This window comes from Rattus norvegicus, chromosome 4 (genome assembly GCF_021556685.1).
Source record: "Rattus norvegicus strain SHRSP/BbbUtx chromosome 4, alternate assembly SHRSP_T2T, whole genome shotgun sequence".
NCBI lineage: Eukaryota > Metazoa > Chordata > Mammalia > Rodentia > Muridae > Rattus > Rattus norvegicus.
Genome location: NC_141537.1, coordinates 163,061,287 through 163,074,141, shown reverse-complemented (window position 1 = coordinate 163,074,141; position 12,855 = coordinate 163,061,287). Strand labels below are relative to the sequence as shown.

The following is a 12,855-nucleotide window of genomic DNA, read 5'->3' as shown; positions in this document are numbered from 1 at the left end:
CTAAATCCAATAGCCAGCATCCCTTCTCTCAGAGAATTCTTAGGATGTTGACAGAAGTCTGCTAAAACTGTACTGGGTTTATAATAGGGATATCTAAAACCTTCATTTGGGCTCCCTGTGCCTCTTCCTGGCTCTGATAATTAGCTGAAAATCCTTGGTCCTTGGCTTGCAACGATAACCTCCAAGTATCTTCTTCCCTCTCCCCCTCTCCCCCTCTCCCTCCTCCACCCTCCCGTATGCTGGTATGTTTATTTCGAGACAGGGTCATACTATGTTTCCTAGGCTAGCCTTGATTTAACTCTTGAGATCAAGTAATCTGCTTCCTTCAGTGTTTCAAGAAGCCGGGTGCAGGTGTACGCTATGTCTAGCATTTTCTGTTTTTATGAAGCACCTGTCATGGCCTGGAGATATGGCTGAGAGTTATAGTGTTTGCATAGATGCTCAAAGTCCTAGGCTTGATGCTCAGCATAGCAACAAAATAAACAAATGATCACAGATCCCAGCTCACATGTAATTCCAACAGTTGGAGACTAATGCAGAAAGATTTGTCAGGAGTTTGATACTAGCCTGAGCTACAAGTAAATTAGGCTAGCCTGGCCTATAGGAAGAATAGCCTCAAATTCTAGATTCTCGTGCTACAAATACTGTGAATATAGGTGTGCCTATGTGGCTAACATCACCTCACCTTAACTAATTATGTCAGCACTAACCTCCATTTATGGGGTTAATGGTCCAGTAGGCTCATTTTATTTTACATTTTTATTAGATATATTTCTTTACTTACGGTTCAAATGTTATTCCCTTTCCCGGTTTCCTGTCCATAAGCCCCCATCCCCTCTCCCTCCCCCATATGGGTGCTCCCCCCATTACCCCCTTTACCACCCCCCAACAGTGCCCTGCACTGGGCTTCCAACCTTGGCAGGACCAAGGGCTTCCCCTTCCATTGCTGCCCCAACAAGTCTGTTCTCTGCTACCAATGCATTTGGAGCCCTGGGTCAGTCCATGTATAGTCTTTCCGTAGTGGTTTAGTCCCTGGAAGCTCTGGTTGGTTGTCATTGTTGTTCTTAAGAGGTTGCAAGCTCCTTCAGCTCTTTCAATCCTTCCTCTAATTCCCCCAAAGAGGGTCCTGTTCTCAGTCACTGGTTTGCTGCTAGCGTTGACCTCTGTATTTGACATGCTCTGGATGTGTCTCTCAGGAGAGATGTATATCCGGTCCCTTTCAGCATGCACTTTTAAGCTTCATGCATCTTATCTAGTTTTAGTGACTGTATATATATGGGCCACATGGGCCACCTGTAGGGCAGGCTCTGAATGGACGTTCCTTCAGTTACTGCTCTAAATTTTGCTTCCATATCCCCTCCTATTGATATTTTTCCCCTTTTAAGAAGGAGTGGGAACATTCACATTTTTGTCATCCTTCTTCTTGAGCTTCCTGTGGTCTCTGGATTGCATCTTGGGTAATTTGAGCTTTTGGGCTAATATCCACTTATCAATGAGTGCATACCAAGGGTGTTTTTCTGTGATTGGGTTACCTCACTCAGGATGTAACTCTCTAGTTCATTCCATTTAGTAGGCTCATTTTAAATGGAAAGTATCTTAATCTGAAAGGCAGATAAGATGGATGTGGTGGTGTCAGGTTTGTAACTCCGGCACTTAGGAGGCTGAGTCAGGAGGATCTCAATGAACTCAAGGCCAGCTTTGAATTCCATAATGAAGCCCTGCCTCAAACAAACAAACAAACAAAGCAAACAGTTGCTACCCAGGCCCCTACACTGTACAGCGTGATAATACAGTGCATTGTACAGTGCCTGGTATTTCCCTTTCCAATTTCGTACCTGAGAGAGCTGAAACCTGCTGTCATTGCCCTGAACCACAAGAGAGTCTACAGGCTAAGCTCTGAGTGAGTTTAAACTGGATTCTGTCTGCCCTGCGTAGGGGTGGCTAGACTCTTGGGTTTCATGGGGATTGTGGAAGGATTTTCTCAAGGCTACCAAGGAACCAGAGTGAGTGATAGTAATTGAGAGGAGAAATGATTGTTAAAAAAATTAGCCAGTATTGTCTTCTATGGCTCAAATTGGCTGGGTGATGTTTTCTTCCAGCCAGTAAGAAAAAGAAAAGGCTAGAAAGTTTTGGTAAGCAGAAAAGTAATTTATTCCAGGATGGCATTTTAGATATTTATTAATATCTATCCATAGATCTTTAATACCCTATCCCCGAGAGTAGTACATTCTGAGGACAAGAAAAGAGTCCTTACTGACTTCATTACACCACAAAAGATGCACATGAACACCTAAAAATCTTAGTGGACATGGTTGGTTATAGAATGAAGTCTACATCATCATGCCGGTTGACACAGCCAGTGTAACTAAAGAACTCCCCAGACACAGAATTCTCTAAGTAAATTATAATGACCAAGGCAAGTAGATCCATACTGTGTAGCTGACAGTGTACCTCAGGAGACAGGAAGAACATCAGATGTGGCAGTTTTCTGGGGACTAATAAAAAATAATTTGGAATAAGTTAGTTTTGGAGAAAAAAATCAATTTGATGGTAAATTAGAGATCACACAGTCTTCTAAGTGATGTCTCAACAGGCGAATAGATCTAGTAAAGGAGATTTACACCTAATTTAGTTCTATCCCTCCCTTCCGGTTGGTAAGGTCTGATATTTTAGTACTAGGTGAGGAATGAACTTGTGTGACCAAAAGTGACAAATTTCATTGAATCTGAAAGATTTATAAACCTCACGTCACCTTGGAGAAGATGGCAAAGTTTTGAAAGTCAAAATCCCAAGCCAATGGCTATTGGAGACATCCCGGCAGGTGTTTTGTGGAATATTGGGTCCCGTGTCTCGAACCTGCCACCCTCTGAACTGACACCTCAACTGCACACCCTGAAAAGGAAGAGAAAGGATGACTCGGAAGCAGGGCTGCAGAGCACCTCAGCAGACAGATGCCACGTCCTGATCCCATGCTGGTAGAAGTATTTGTATAAACGAGAGAGGAAATTTACTTATTTATTTATTTTGCCCGAAATAGGCAAGGAAAAATGGTAGCTGGAGAGATGACTCAGGAGTTAGGAACGTTTGCTTATGCGGAGCACCCAGGTTTGTTTCCCAACCACATGGTGGCTCACGACTGTTCTGCACTTGCAGTATCAAAGGCTTAGATGCTGTCTCTGGCCTATGAGGGTACCGGGCAGGTAGAAGTGTAGTGCACAGGTAGGTACATGTACCCAAACACCCATACATACAAGATTAAAAAGAAACTCAAATCCTTAAAACAAGAAAAGAAAATGTCCCCAGTTAGGACACTAGAATAAAAGCCTTTCCATCGACAAAAGAAGTTATATAAAATTTTTCGTAAAGCCCAAGTCATTGGGTATAGCTGGAGGTATCCAGATGTAGCATCATCAAAGGTCCATTTCTGGATCCGCTTGGAGAAATGAGATGCCACTGAAATGGCCACTGGCTCGAACTTCGTGAAAATCTTCACCTGGTTTCCATAACGCTAGATAAGCCTTTATTTTGGGGTCCCCATGAACAACATTCTTCTCTGATTTTAGTGCCCAAAAGTCCCTTCTCATTGTATAAATATTGCTACGTACACACACTCATTGCTATTGACATACCCATAACCATCCCTCCCACCACAGGGGGAACATCTCCCATAAATCATTGTTTACCCACTATCCATACAGCAATCCTTTTCTCTCCCCTAAGAAAGCTAGTGCTGTGTAGAGGCCACGTTCAACACAGGAAAGGGCACTTCTGCAGCTCGTTCTTAGCACAGACTCCTTTGGGAAGATGCTCACAAACATTTTCTTCTCTCTCCTACAGCTCTGTTTCCTGCCACCTTTGCAGCACTCGGGAAAAGCAAGTCAATCAAAGAAACTGCTTTAAAAACTGTGACGTCAAGCTGGGTACGGTGTCTCATACCTGCACTTGGGACACTGAGGCAGGAGGACTGCTGAGAGTCTGAGACCAGCTTGGGCTACAAGTGAGACTGTCTCAAACAAAACAACCCCCTCCCCAAAAAAAAACAAAAAAAAAAAAACAAGAAAGAAAAGAATACCATGATGTCCTGGCATCAGTGGCTCTTGGATCACTCTGGTTTTCTCTACCCTGACTATATCAACAAACTAATTCCTTAGAACTACCATGTGGCCAGAAACGGCTACTGCCTGGCATCCCAGGAAAGGTTTTGCATGATTTCCTTCATGACTGTATATGCTTTTCTTCTTAATGCTTTGGCCTTGCCTGCTTGGTAAAAGCGTTCAATGGCACGCAGATGTGTTCTCTGTACTGTGTATTCCCACTCTGTCCAGGTCCTCAGTTGATGTCCCCGTCTTCTCCAGATACTAACATCACAGAGTGTTGACACAGGCAGGGCTCATCTGTAGAAGATCCTTTCTCTAGCCTGAGTGTTGCCCAGGCTTTATTAGGAAAAACCTTCCAAATGTTAGAGGCTGGGAGTTTCAGCATGAAAATCTGGTCAAATGATCTCACTAGAGACTCGTTTGTCTCTGTATTAACAATGACACTCCTCCCATTGCCGATCCCAGCTATCTTATTAAAGGGATCACGGTAATTATTTTTTGTGTTATTATTAGACCAGTTCTGTTTTCTTGGGGACCACAGATTTCTATTGTGCTTAGATGTCTTTGGGCAAATGCCTGTCCACATGATCACTCACCATTGTAGGCCCTGTGTCTGGGCTGGCCACGACATCCACAGTCACAGAGCTAGGTGAGGCTGTTCAAGGCGGGACTTTCTGGGGATACTGCCCTCTGTTTTCTTCTCCCTTGTGGAAGTTCATGAAAGGTTTGGCTCTTCTTTCTATTTGGCTGAATACAGAGCTGGACAGTCTCTCAGAGTCCTGATAGGATAAGAACTACGTCCTTGGGTAGTTACACAGCTTCAGGCCCTTTGACAGCCCTTAGAGATATGTCTGCATCTTTCTTGCCACGAGTTGGAAGACCGGAAGCACTGCAGAGTGAAGGTCCTTTCAGAGAACAGTTTTTTTTTTTTTTCTGGTCCAACTACTTTTGCTCTTTCTCTCCTATGTCTTTTCTGTTTTAGCCCAGGCTGTCATAGGACTTGTCATCCTGTGGCCACTGCCTCCTGCGTGACAGAATTGCACGTGTACACCAGCATGCTTGGTTTATATGTTTGTGCACGCTCAACACACTACCAACTGAGCCATATCCCAACCTCCGTTTTGCTTTCTTCTTGAGGGTCCAGTTTCTCAAATTGACTAAGCTACACGCTTGGGAAGAGTCACAGAATGCATGGGTCACGGCCATTGTATACTTTCCTTTCTTAAAACATAGAATACAGTTGACTGTTGGCTTGCTTTGCTGAGAAACCAGGTAGTCCAGAAAGGAGGTGGGTCTGTTGAAGTCAGTGGGATACTCTTTTGTTTTTAGTCTGAGAAGTGCCGTCTATTGGAGAGGAAGTTTAAATTGCCCAATGCTCAGAAATCTGAGAAAATGTGCTTTTACAGATGCTGACTGGTAACTCAGGCAGGCACTCGTCTGGGAAAAATAAGCTGGAAGAGTGAGGCTAGCCCTCCGGCCAAGGGGCAGAACTGAGAGTAGCAGCCTGCCAGGGTTTGGGGCAGTGCTCTTGCCCACCTCAATCCGTGTGATTGCTTGTACTATGCTTTTTCTTCTCTGTTTGAGATAATCCTCCACTACTTGCAAAAACCAAGACAAACAAAAACAAAAGACAAACAAAAACCCAAGCAAACAAGAAACCAAAACCAAACAACAGATCCTAGCTAGATTTTGCTTTTTTGAAGAAATCTTATATAGGTCCATTTGGGTACAGTTCTGATCATCTGGGCCCGAACAGCACCCACAGGTATTTGAACGCTGAAGGACGTCTTCTCTTCGTGCATTGTGGGAGTAGCTACATCAAGGTTTGGTACGTGGAATGATTCCAGGAGGACAAATGACTTATAGGACACCATTGAGATGGCCACTGGCTTGGGCATAGTGAAAGGTGCCCTTTGATGCCCTTTACCTGTAGAGAGACCTTTCTCCTCACTGCTTCATTAGTGATATTTTTCTTGCTGGGGTACGTGCTGGTTCTAGTTCAGAGAGTCTCAATGTTTTGGGAGGGCACGGTGTTGCTTCTATTACCTCTTGCGTTAAAAGCCCAGAGGTAGGAAAGCTTTGTAGCTACATGGCAGATGCTGGGCTCCAAGCTGCACTGCTGTTACTTCAGCTCTTTGCTGAATATGCAACAGCCAGATGAGGCCCTGGGACGGGACGGTCCTCCATGACACTTCTCTTTACGTTAGAGAGACGTTCACTGGCTTGGACTCAGGAGGCTGTCTCATTTGAATGTCTGCTTCTTTAGGATGACTGGAGTCAGTATTGCTCAGGGTTAAAAGGCCTTCCACCTAGGCTGATTGACATTATAGTCCGCAAGGGTTAGGGCAGAACCCCTGCTTCTCCCACCCTGGCCAGGTTTCTCTACTTAATCAATGCACAGGGCCATCAAAACCAGCGTTTGCCTCACCTTCCAACCTACCATACAGGAACCATTCATTTGGAAGCAAGATATTTGTGAGACATTCTTTTTCCTAGGGTCACTTTTAACGGTCCTACAAATGAAGTTATTTCTTCTATAAATATCCCACAGCGGCTTTTGGTCAGAAATTATACAAGCAGCAAAAGCATATTTCGTAAATTCGTTTTCTAGTTCTGAACTGGAGGAAGAAGGAGGCCAAAGAACGCTTGGAGGTATATAGTGCTAAGTTTAGACACAGCCATCTGATTGGATGAAGAATGTCATTCAATCTTGTGAAATCCTCTGGACAGATATCCCAGGAATCTAATGTTGATTTTGGGAAGCTGGTCTAATAATCTTTGGACTGCAGTAGCTTTCATCATGCAGACCTCCTTATCACACAGTCTTGATGAAGATATTCTTTCTAGAATAGTTTTCAGGTCTACTTAGACTCTGGACTTTAGTTTATCCTTTAGCTCCCTGCAGGAATTCACAATAGCCAACAGACTGAAGAGGCCTATTGCGAGGGGAATTTCGGTTCTTTGTTTTTAATTCAGACATCAAAACATATTCAAAACAGGTTTGGACAGATGTCATTCTCACAGATTTCTGACTCCACATGGGAGAAGGCTGTGTGGGCAAGTTGTGAAGGGGAGTGCCAGGAGCCCAGCGAGAGACCCAGTTCACAGCAGGTGTCTTTAACCCTCTTCTGACCTGCATTTCTCTGGTGATGGGATGTCATCAGGTGGGTGAGCTTCAGGATGAACTGGCACTGCATTTCTTGGGCAGCTCTCTCACAAGAAAGGACTCCTGGTAGTTGGGAGGGGTTACAGACTCCTTCGATTCTTGTGGCAGGAATGCAGTGTCTTGAAATAGCTTATTTGGATTCCATAGGATGGTTGTCCCCAGTGAGTGGGTATGGTGTTTCAATTTCCAGGATTGATCTGTAACTGGTTATCTTCTTCAAAACTAGTCATCCATAATAGTGCCAAGTGTCAGGATGGTGGAGTCGTGTAGGGCTTCACAGTTTTCAACCTTCCTTAGAGGGTGATCAGCTGTGCCACTCTGGTTGTGGCCCCTCAGGCTTTCCTGGCACCCCTGGTGCCCACTCACTGCTTCCTTCACCCCCATACAGAGCATCTCTGAGTTGGGTCCAGTCCTCATGTCCCTGTCCTCTTTCCTGTTCTCTCTCCTCTGTCCATGCTGATGCAGTTTCCACTCAGATCCACCTAACTCTTGCCAGGATTACTGCAGTCGCCTCTTCACTGGTCCCTGTGATTCCCAAAGCATGTCTCGCCATGCTATTTCTGGCCTTAAGATGCTTCCTGGCCCCATGGTTCCTGAACGGTGAACTCTGAGCTCTGCAGTAGATCTAAACTCCTGAGACTCGGCTTACTCTGCTCCCTGGTCCTGTCCACTGTGCTCCCTGCTCTGCCTCTGGGCTGTGGCTAGACTGCTCCTCCTAGGCCTTGGATCCTCTCACCTGTCCCCACCCAGGTTAGGCACCCACTGCTTGCCCAGCCAGGGCTCTGCAGAACTCTGTCTAGCAGGGGTGTTCATCACTGCCATTTCTGCTTGTACTCAGACAGCTGTATCTGCGTACCCTTGTGGGATCCTCTTCCTTTTGTTTATACTGCGCTGAGTCCACTGCTTCTGCCCAGGGTGCTAGAGGCCACCAGGCTCCCAGAAAGAAAACCTGGGTAATGTACAGTGGTACCTTGTAGGCTGCTGCCACCAAGTGTTGAGTATGTGCCTTTTCATTTCCTTCTTTCTTCGTGGCCTGGCTTCACTCTTCACTTGAAAAATTACCAAGTCCAGGCCTTTAATGTGCTGTATCTCAAACTAGAGCAGGACTGCACAAAAATGCAAAAACAGCCTGGGGATGACCCAGTGAAGGTGAGCTTGCCTGCAGTGCTGGCCAAGGCCTTGGGCTCCATCCTTGATACCACAAGTAAACAACAGCAAAGCAGTACTGCCCGTTTCCCAGCCCTACTTCAACCCCCCAATGTGAGGGTAGAATCTATCCTGTTAGGCCTGCACCCTTGCCTGGCTCTGTACTCTTGGTTCCCGCCGGCAGTCCACAGTTGCCCTTCTCTGTCCTTTTCAGACACACATAGCTAGGCCCCAGGCACTGACCCTTGCTAGTTTCAGGTTTAGGCTAGCCTTTCCCTGTCTACACTCATGCCTTGTACTTGAACTTCATGCTGCTACCAAGCCTCCCTGACCAGCCCCAGGGGCACCAAGAGCTCCTCTGTTGTACCAAGGACACACTTCATCAACATTGGCTCATTCGTCCCCTGTGGCATTCTATGGATTTGAGGGAACGCCAAGCCCTCCAGGAAATTTCCTGTTCCCAGGGCCTCTGCAGTGTTGTGAAAATCGATTCAGTGGACTATCTTCCTCCCTGGACGAGGAGAGCCTTAAGGCTAGAAGTCTCAGGCTGGATCGATGGCTCAGTAGTTAAGAGCACTGACTGCTCTTCCAGAGGTCCTGAGTTCAAATCCCAGCAACCACGTGGTGTCTCACAGCCATCTGTAATCAGATGCCCTATTCTGGTGTATCTGAAGACAGCTACAGTATATAATAAATAAATAAATCTTAAATAAAAGGGGGGTGTAGAAGTCCCTTAGTGCCTGCCCGGCTGTCCACCAGTACAGTTGTCCCAAGGCTCTGCAGAACACATCTGCCTTGAGTTGGGGCTCATTGAATGATGGTGTGAGCCCTTTTGCACTAAAGGCTGCTCCCAAATGCCCCAGCTCATGCTTGGCCCTGGCAGTCTGGGCTCTCACTGACATAGCTGAGAACTCAAAGATGGGATTCCGGATCCCAAGTGCTTGTCACACCTGTATTGGGTGTGCGCCTGCTTCCAGACTTCTCTGCACATCTGGCACCCAATGGCAGGGTAACGGTGCAGTCAACTCCAAGTACTGGACCCTGGATTTTTTTCTTTTTTTGCTTCCTGAAGCACCAGAGTGACCTGGACAGGTTAGGTCCCCAATCATGGAGGGTTGACCTTCTAGCCTCTCCTTTAGCTTCTTGCCTGTGCCTCTTTAGGGTTTAATTTACTTCCTTGGTCCTTTCCAGCCTCCCCTGGTCTGTCCCACCTTCTTTCTACAAGCTTCCCTTTTCTCTCTCAGCTCTCAGGGTCCTCCCATGTCCCCGATTTTCCCCTCTCCCCAATCCCTGTTCCTCCTGTCCTTCCCTCCACTGTAGCTTCTGCCCTCAGAAAGCTAAGGATCTTCTGATGTCTGATCCACATCTTCTGGGATACTAGCAGGGTCCAGCAGACTGGCCCTGTTCTGTCCCCTTCAGCGGCTGGTATCCTGAGGAACCAGCGTCACCCATGAAGACCAGAGCCGCCTATGGAGGAGGCGGCCATGCACAGAGGGATGCTCTCACATTCTCTAGCCTAGTTTTTAAACTGAGGACTTTATTACTCAAGCACACATTTCCTCAGAAAACCCTGCGTGAAAGCAAACCTTTCTCTCTTTTTCTAGTAGGGGAAGGTGAAGAAAGGTGAAGTAATTTGTCCCAGGTCATAAATGGGGTGGGCGCTAGAGCTGTCTGTCTACCCTGCTACCCTCTGGGTATCACTCTCAGACCAACTGCTCTTCTGTGCACAGTGTGTAAGCGCCTATACAGCATATTGGCCCGTCAAGCCCAAGCTGCAGTTGCCATTATGTGGAAGCCACAGACATGTACCAGGTCTACGGCAAACTCCCAGAGAAGGGTGGCCTCAAGGAACTATTTGAACAGAGATTCACCAATGCTTTGTTCTTCATGAAGCACTAGGTAAGCCTTGGGCCTCTTCTCCATGCACTGAGACTGTGGAAAGAGAGCACGTTGTTCCCTAGCTGAGGCAACCAGAGGAAGGGGGCACACATGAGAGACCACTGCTAGTGGGAACCAAGTGCCGGGATGGGGCCGAGGTAGGAGAGTTGGGGATGGAAGGAGGTCTTATGTTTTGGTGATTTCCTTCTTCTCTGCTTCTTATTCTCCCCCACCTATCCTATCTCTCTGCACTGGGGTGGAATCTACCACCTCCATGCTAGGCTAGCACTGCTCCCCTGAGGCACACTCTTGGCCCAGAGGCTCTGGTGGTGCCTGTGGCATCTAGGCAGGAACAGGAACCGGGACAAAGGAGGTAGGGGATGCTGGGATCCGGAGGGGAACTGGTGCAGAGCACATCCGCTGAGCCTTGGGTTTCCTACCTGGTGCTGGTCCTTGGCATCCCTCCAGTGTTCATCATGAAGTGTTGAGCTGGACCAGCTTCGGAGAGGAAGAGTAGCATCCTATCTGTCACTGCTGCAGGCCAGGCCACCTAGAAGGAAACACTACATCCATCTCACGCAGTCCCAGCCATGAGCATGGCCTGCTCTGCAGTCCTCACCTCTCTCCTGGGTAGGGTTGTGTGGCTAGAGCTGTCCCACAAGATACCTTTAAAACCAGGAGGCACAGAACTGCCTTCATAGCTTCCTTCCAGGGCCTAGAACACACAGAAGGGCATAGAGGGAGGCCAGGCCAATAGCAGGTAAGGGCAGGAAGTCTTTCAGGCACCTGAGTGAACATCAGCTACAGACCATTGGTCATGTCTGATACTAGGTCTGGGAGGCCCATTCGGACCCCCCTTTGCACTTCTCAACTTCTGGTAACCCTGGGGCTGGTTTTTATCTTATGTACGTACCTATTGTGCAGTGCTACAGCTCTCTCTGTTCATTTTTGTCATTTTCTTATTTCTCTATTTTACAGTGCAGGGAATGGGACCCATACCTTCCAATGTCCTCCCGACAAACACTCTTTCACCACTCAGGTACATCCCAGCCCATCACAGGCTCCTTTTTTGCCCTCCTATTTGTTCCTAGGCTACTTAGTAATTGTCTTAGCTAAGATTTTACTGCTGTGAACAAACACCATGACCAAGGCAAGTCTTATATGGACAACATTTAATAGGGGCTGGCTTACAGGTTCAGAGGTTCAGGCTGTTATCAGCAAGGCAGGAGCAAGGCAGAGTTCAGGCAGGCATGGTACAGGAGCTGAGAGTGCTAAATCGGCTGAAGGCTGCTAGGAGAAGACTGGCTTCCAGGCACCTAGGATGAGGGTCCTAAAGCCCCCACCCAAAGTGACACACCTACTCCAACAGGCCCACACCTTCTAACTGTGCCATTCCCTGGGCCAAGAATATACAAACCACCACATTCCACTCCCTGGTCCCCATAGGCTTGTTCAAACACATGAGTCTATGGGGGCCATACTTAGCCACAGCATAATTAAAAAATACATCTAGTCCAACTTCCAAAGTCCCCATTGTCTATAGCAGTCTCAACAGTGTTAAAAGTCCAAAGTTCAAAGTCTCTTCTGAGATTCATCCAATCACTTAATCCCTAAAGCAAGACAGGAACCCAGCTGAGCAAACTCCAAACTCTGCATCTCCATGTCTGACGTTAAAGTGATCTTTAGATCTCCAATTCCATTTTCACTCTTATTAACTACAACATACTTCTTTCTCTTGGGCTGCTCCATGTCCTATTAGCAGCTTTCCTCAGTAGATAGCCCACAGCTCTGGCATCTCAAACATCTTGGGGTCTCCAAGGCAACTTCAGTGTTACGGTTTCTTGTTTCAATGTCTGGGATCCACATATGAACCTCTGGGCTCCTCCAAAGAGCTGTGTCACTTCTCCAGCTCTGCCTTCTGTAGCACTCAAGCTCAGGTTGATCCACTCCACTGCTGCTGCTATTCTTGGTGGTCATCCCATGGTACTGGCATCTCCAATACACTGGGGTCTTCTGCTGCAGCTAGGCTTCACCAGTAGCCTCTCATAGGATCTCTTCATGGTGCCAAGCCGCAAACCCTTTGCATGACCCCTTCAGTCCTGGGTCATCAACTGCAACTGAGGCTGCACACCTTTACCAATGGCCTTCCATGCCCTCTCACAGTGCCCAGCCTCAACTGCTCTTTGTGACCCTTTCATGCCTTCAAAACCAACACCACCTGGGTGACTCTCACACACTACCAAGTTCAGATGCAGCATGAGGCACAATCTTGGCTATCTCTGCAACACAGCTTCTTTGTGCTCTCAGAAAACACTTCCCAGATCTTTTTACCTCCGTGATGCTGGTCTCTTCTTAATCATCACTAATTTCTTAGCTCCAGCTGACCAGCACCAATTGTCCCAGTAGTCCCTTCTAGTCTTGACTCTAAAACCAGAGTCACAGAGCTAAAACTGCCAAGTTCTGCTGCTTGTTGGGGCTGAAGCATGCCACCCACCAGTTTTCTTTTTTATCAACTCCCTCTCTGCCTGAGCTTGGGTGTCTTAGAACTTGCTCTGTAAACTCACCTTG

General features: G+C 47.0%; 1 long non-coding RNA gene across 2 annotated transcripts in view; it reads left to right on the top strand.

Moving 5' to 3' along the window:
* Positions 1 to 4,003, top strand: part of LOC147995071 (uncharacterized) — a 9,640-nt gene extending 5,637 nt beyond the window's left edge. For both annotated transcript variants that reach the window (XR_015686166.1, XR_015686165.1), the window contains exon 3: positions 3,838 to 4,003. This is a non-coding gene — a long non-coding RNA (uncharacterized LOC147995071). The remainder of the gene's footprint in view (positions 1 to 3,837) is intronic.
* Positions 4,004 to 12,855: the final 8,852 nt, after the last annotated feature.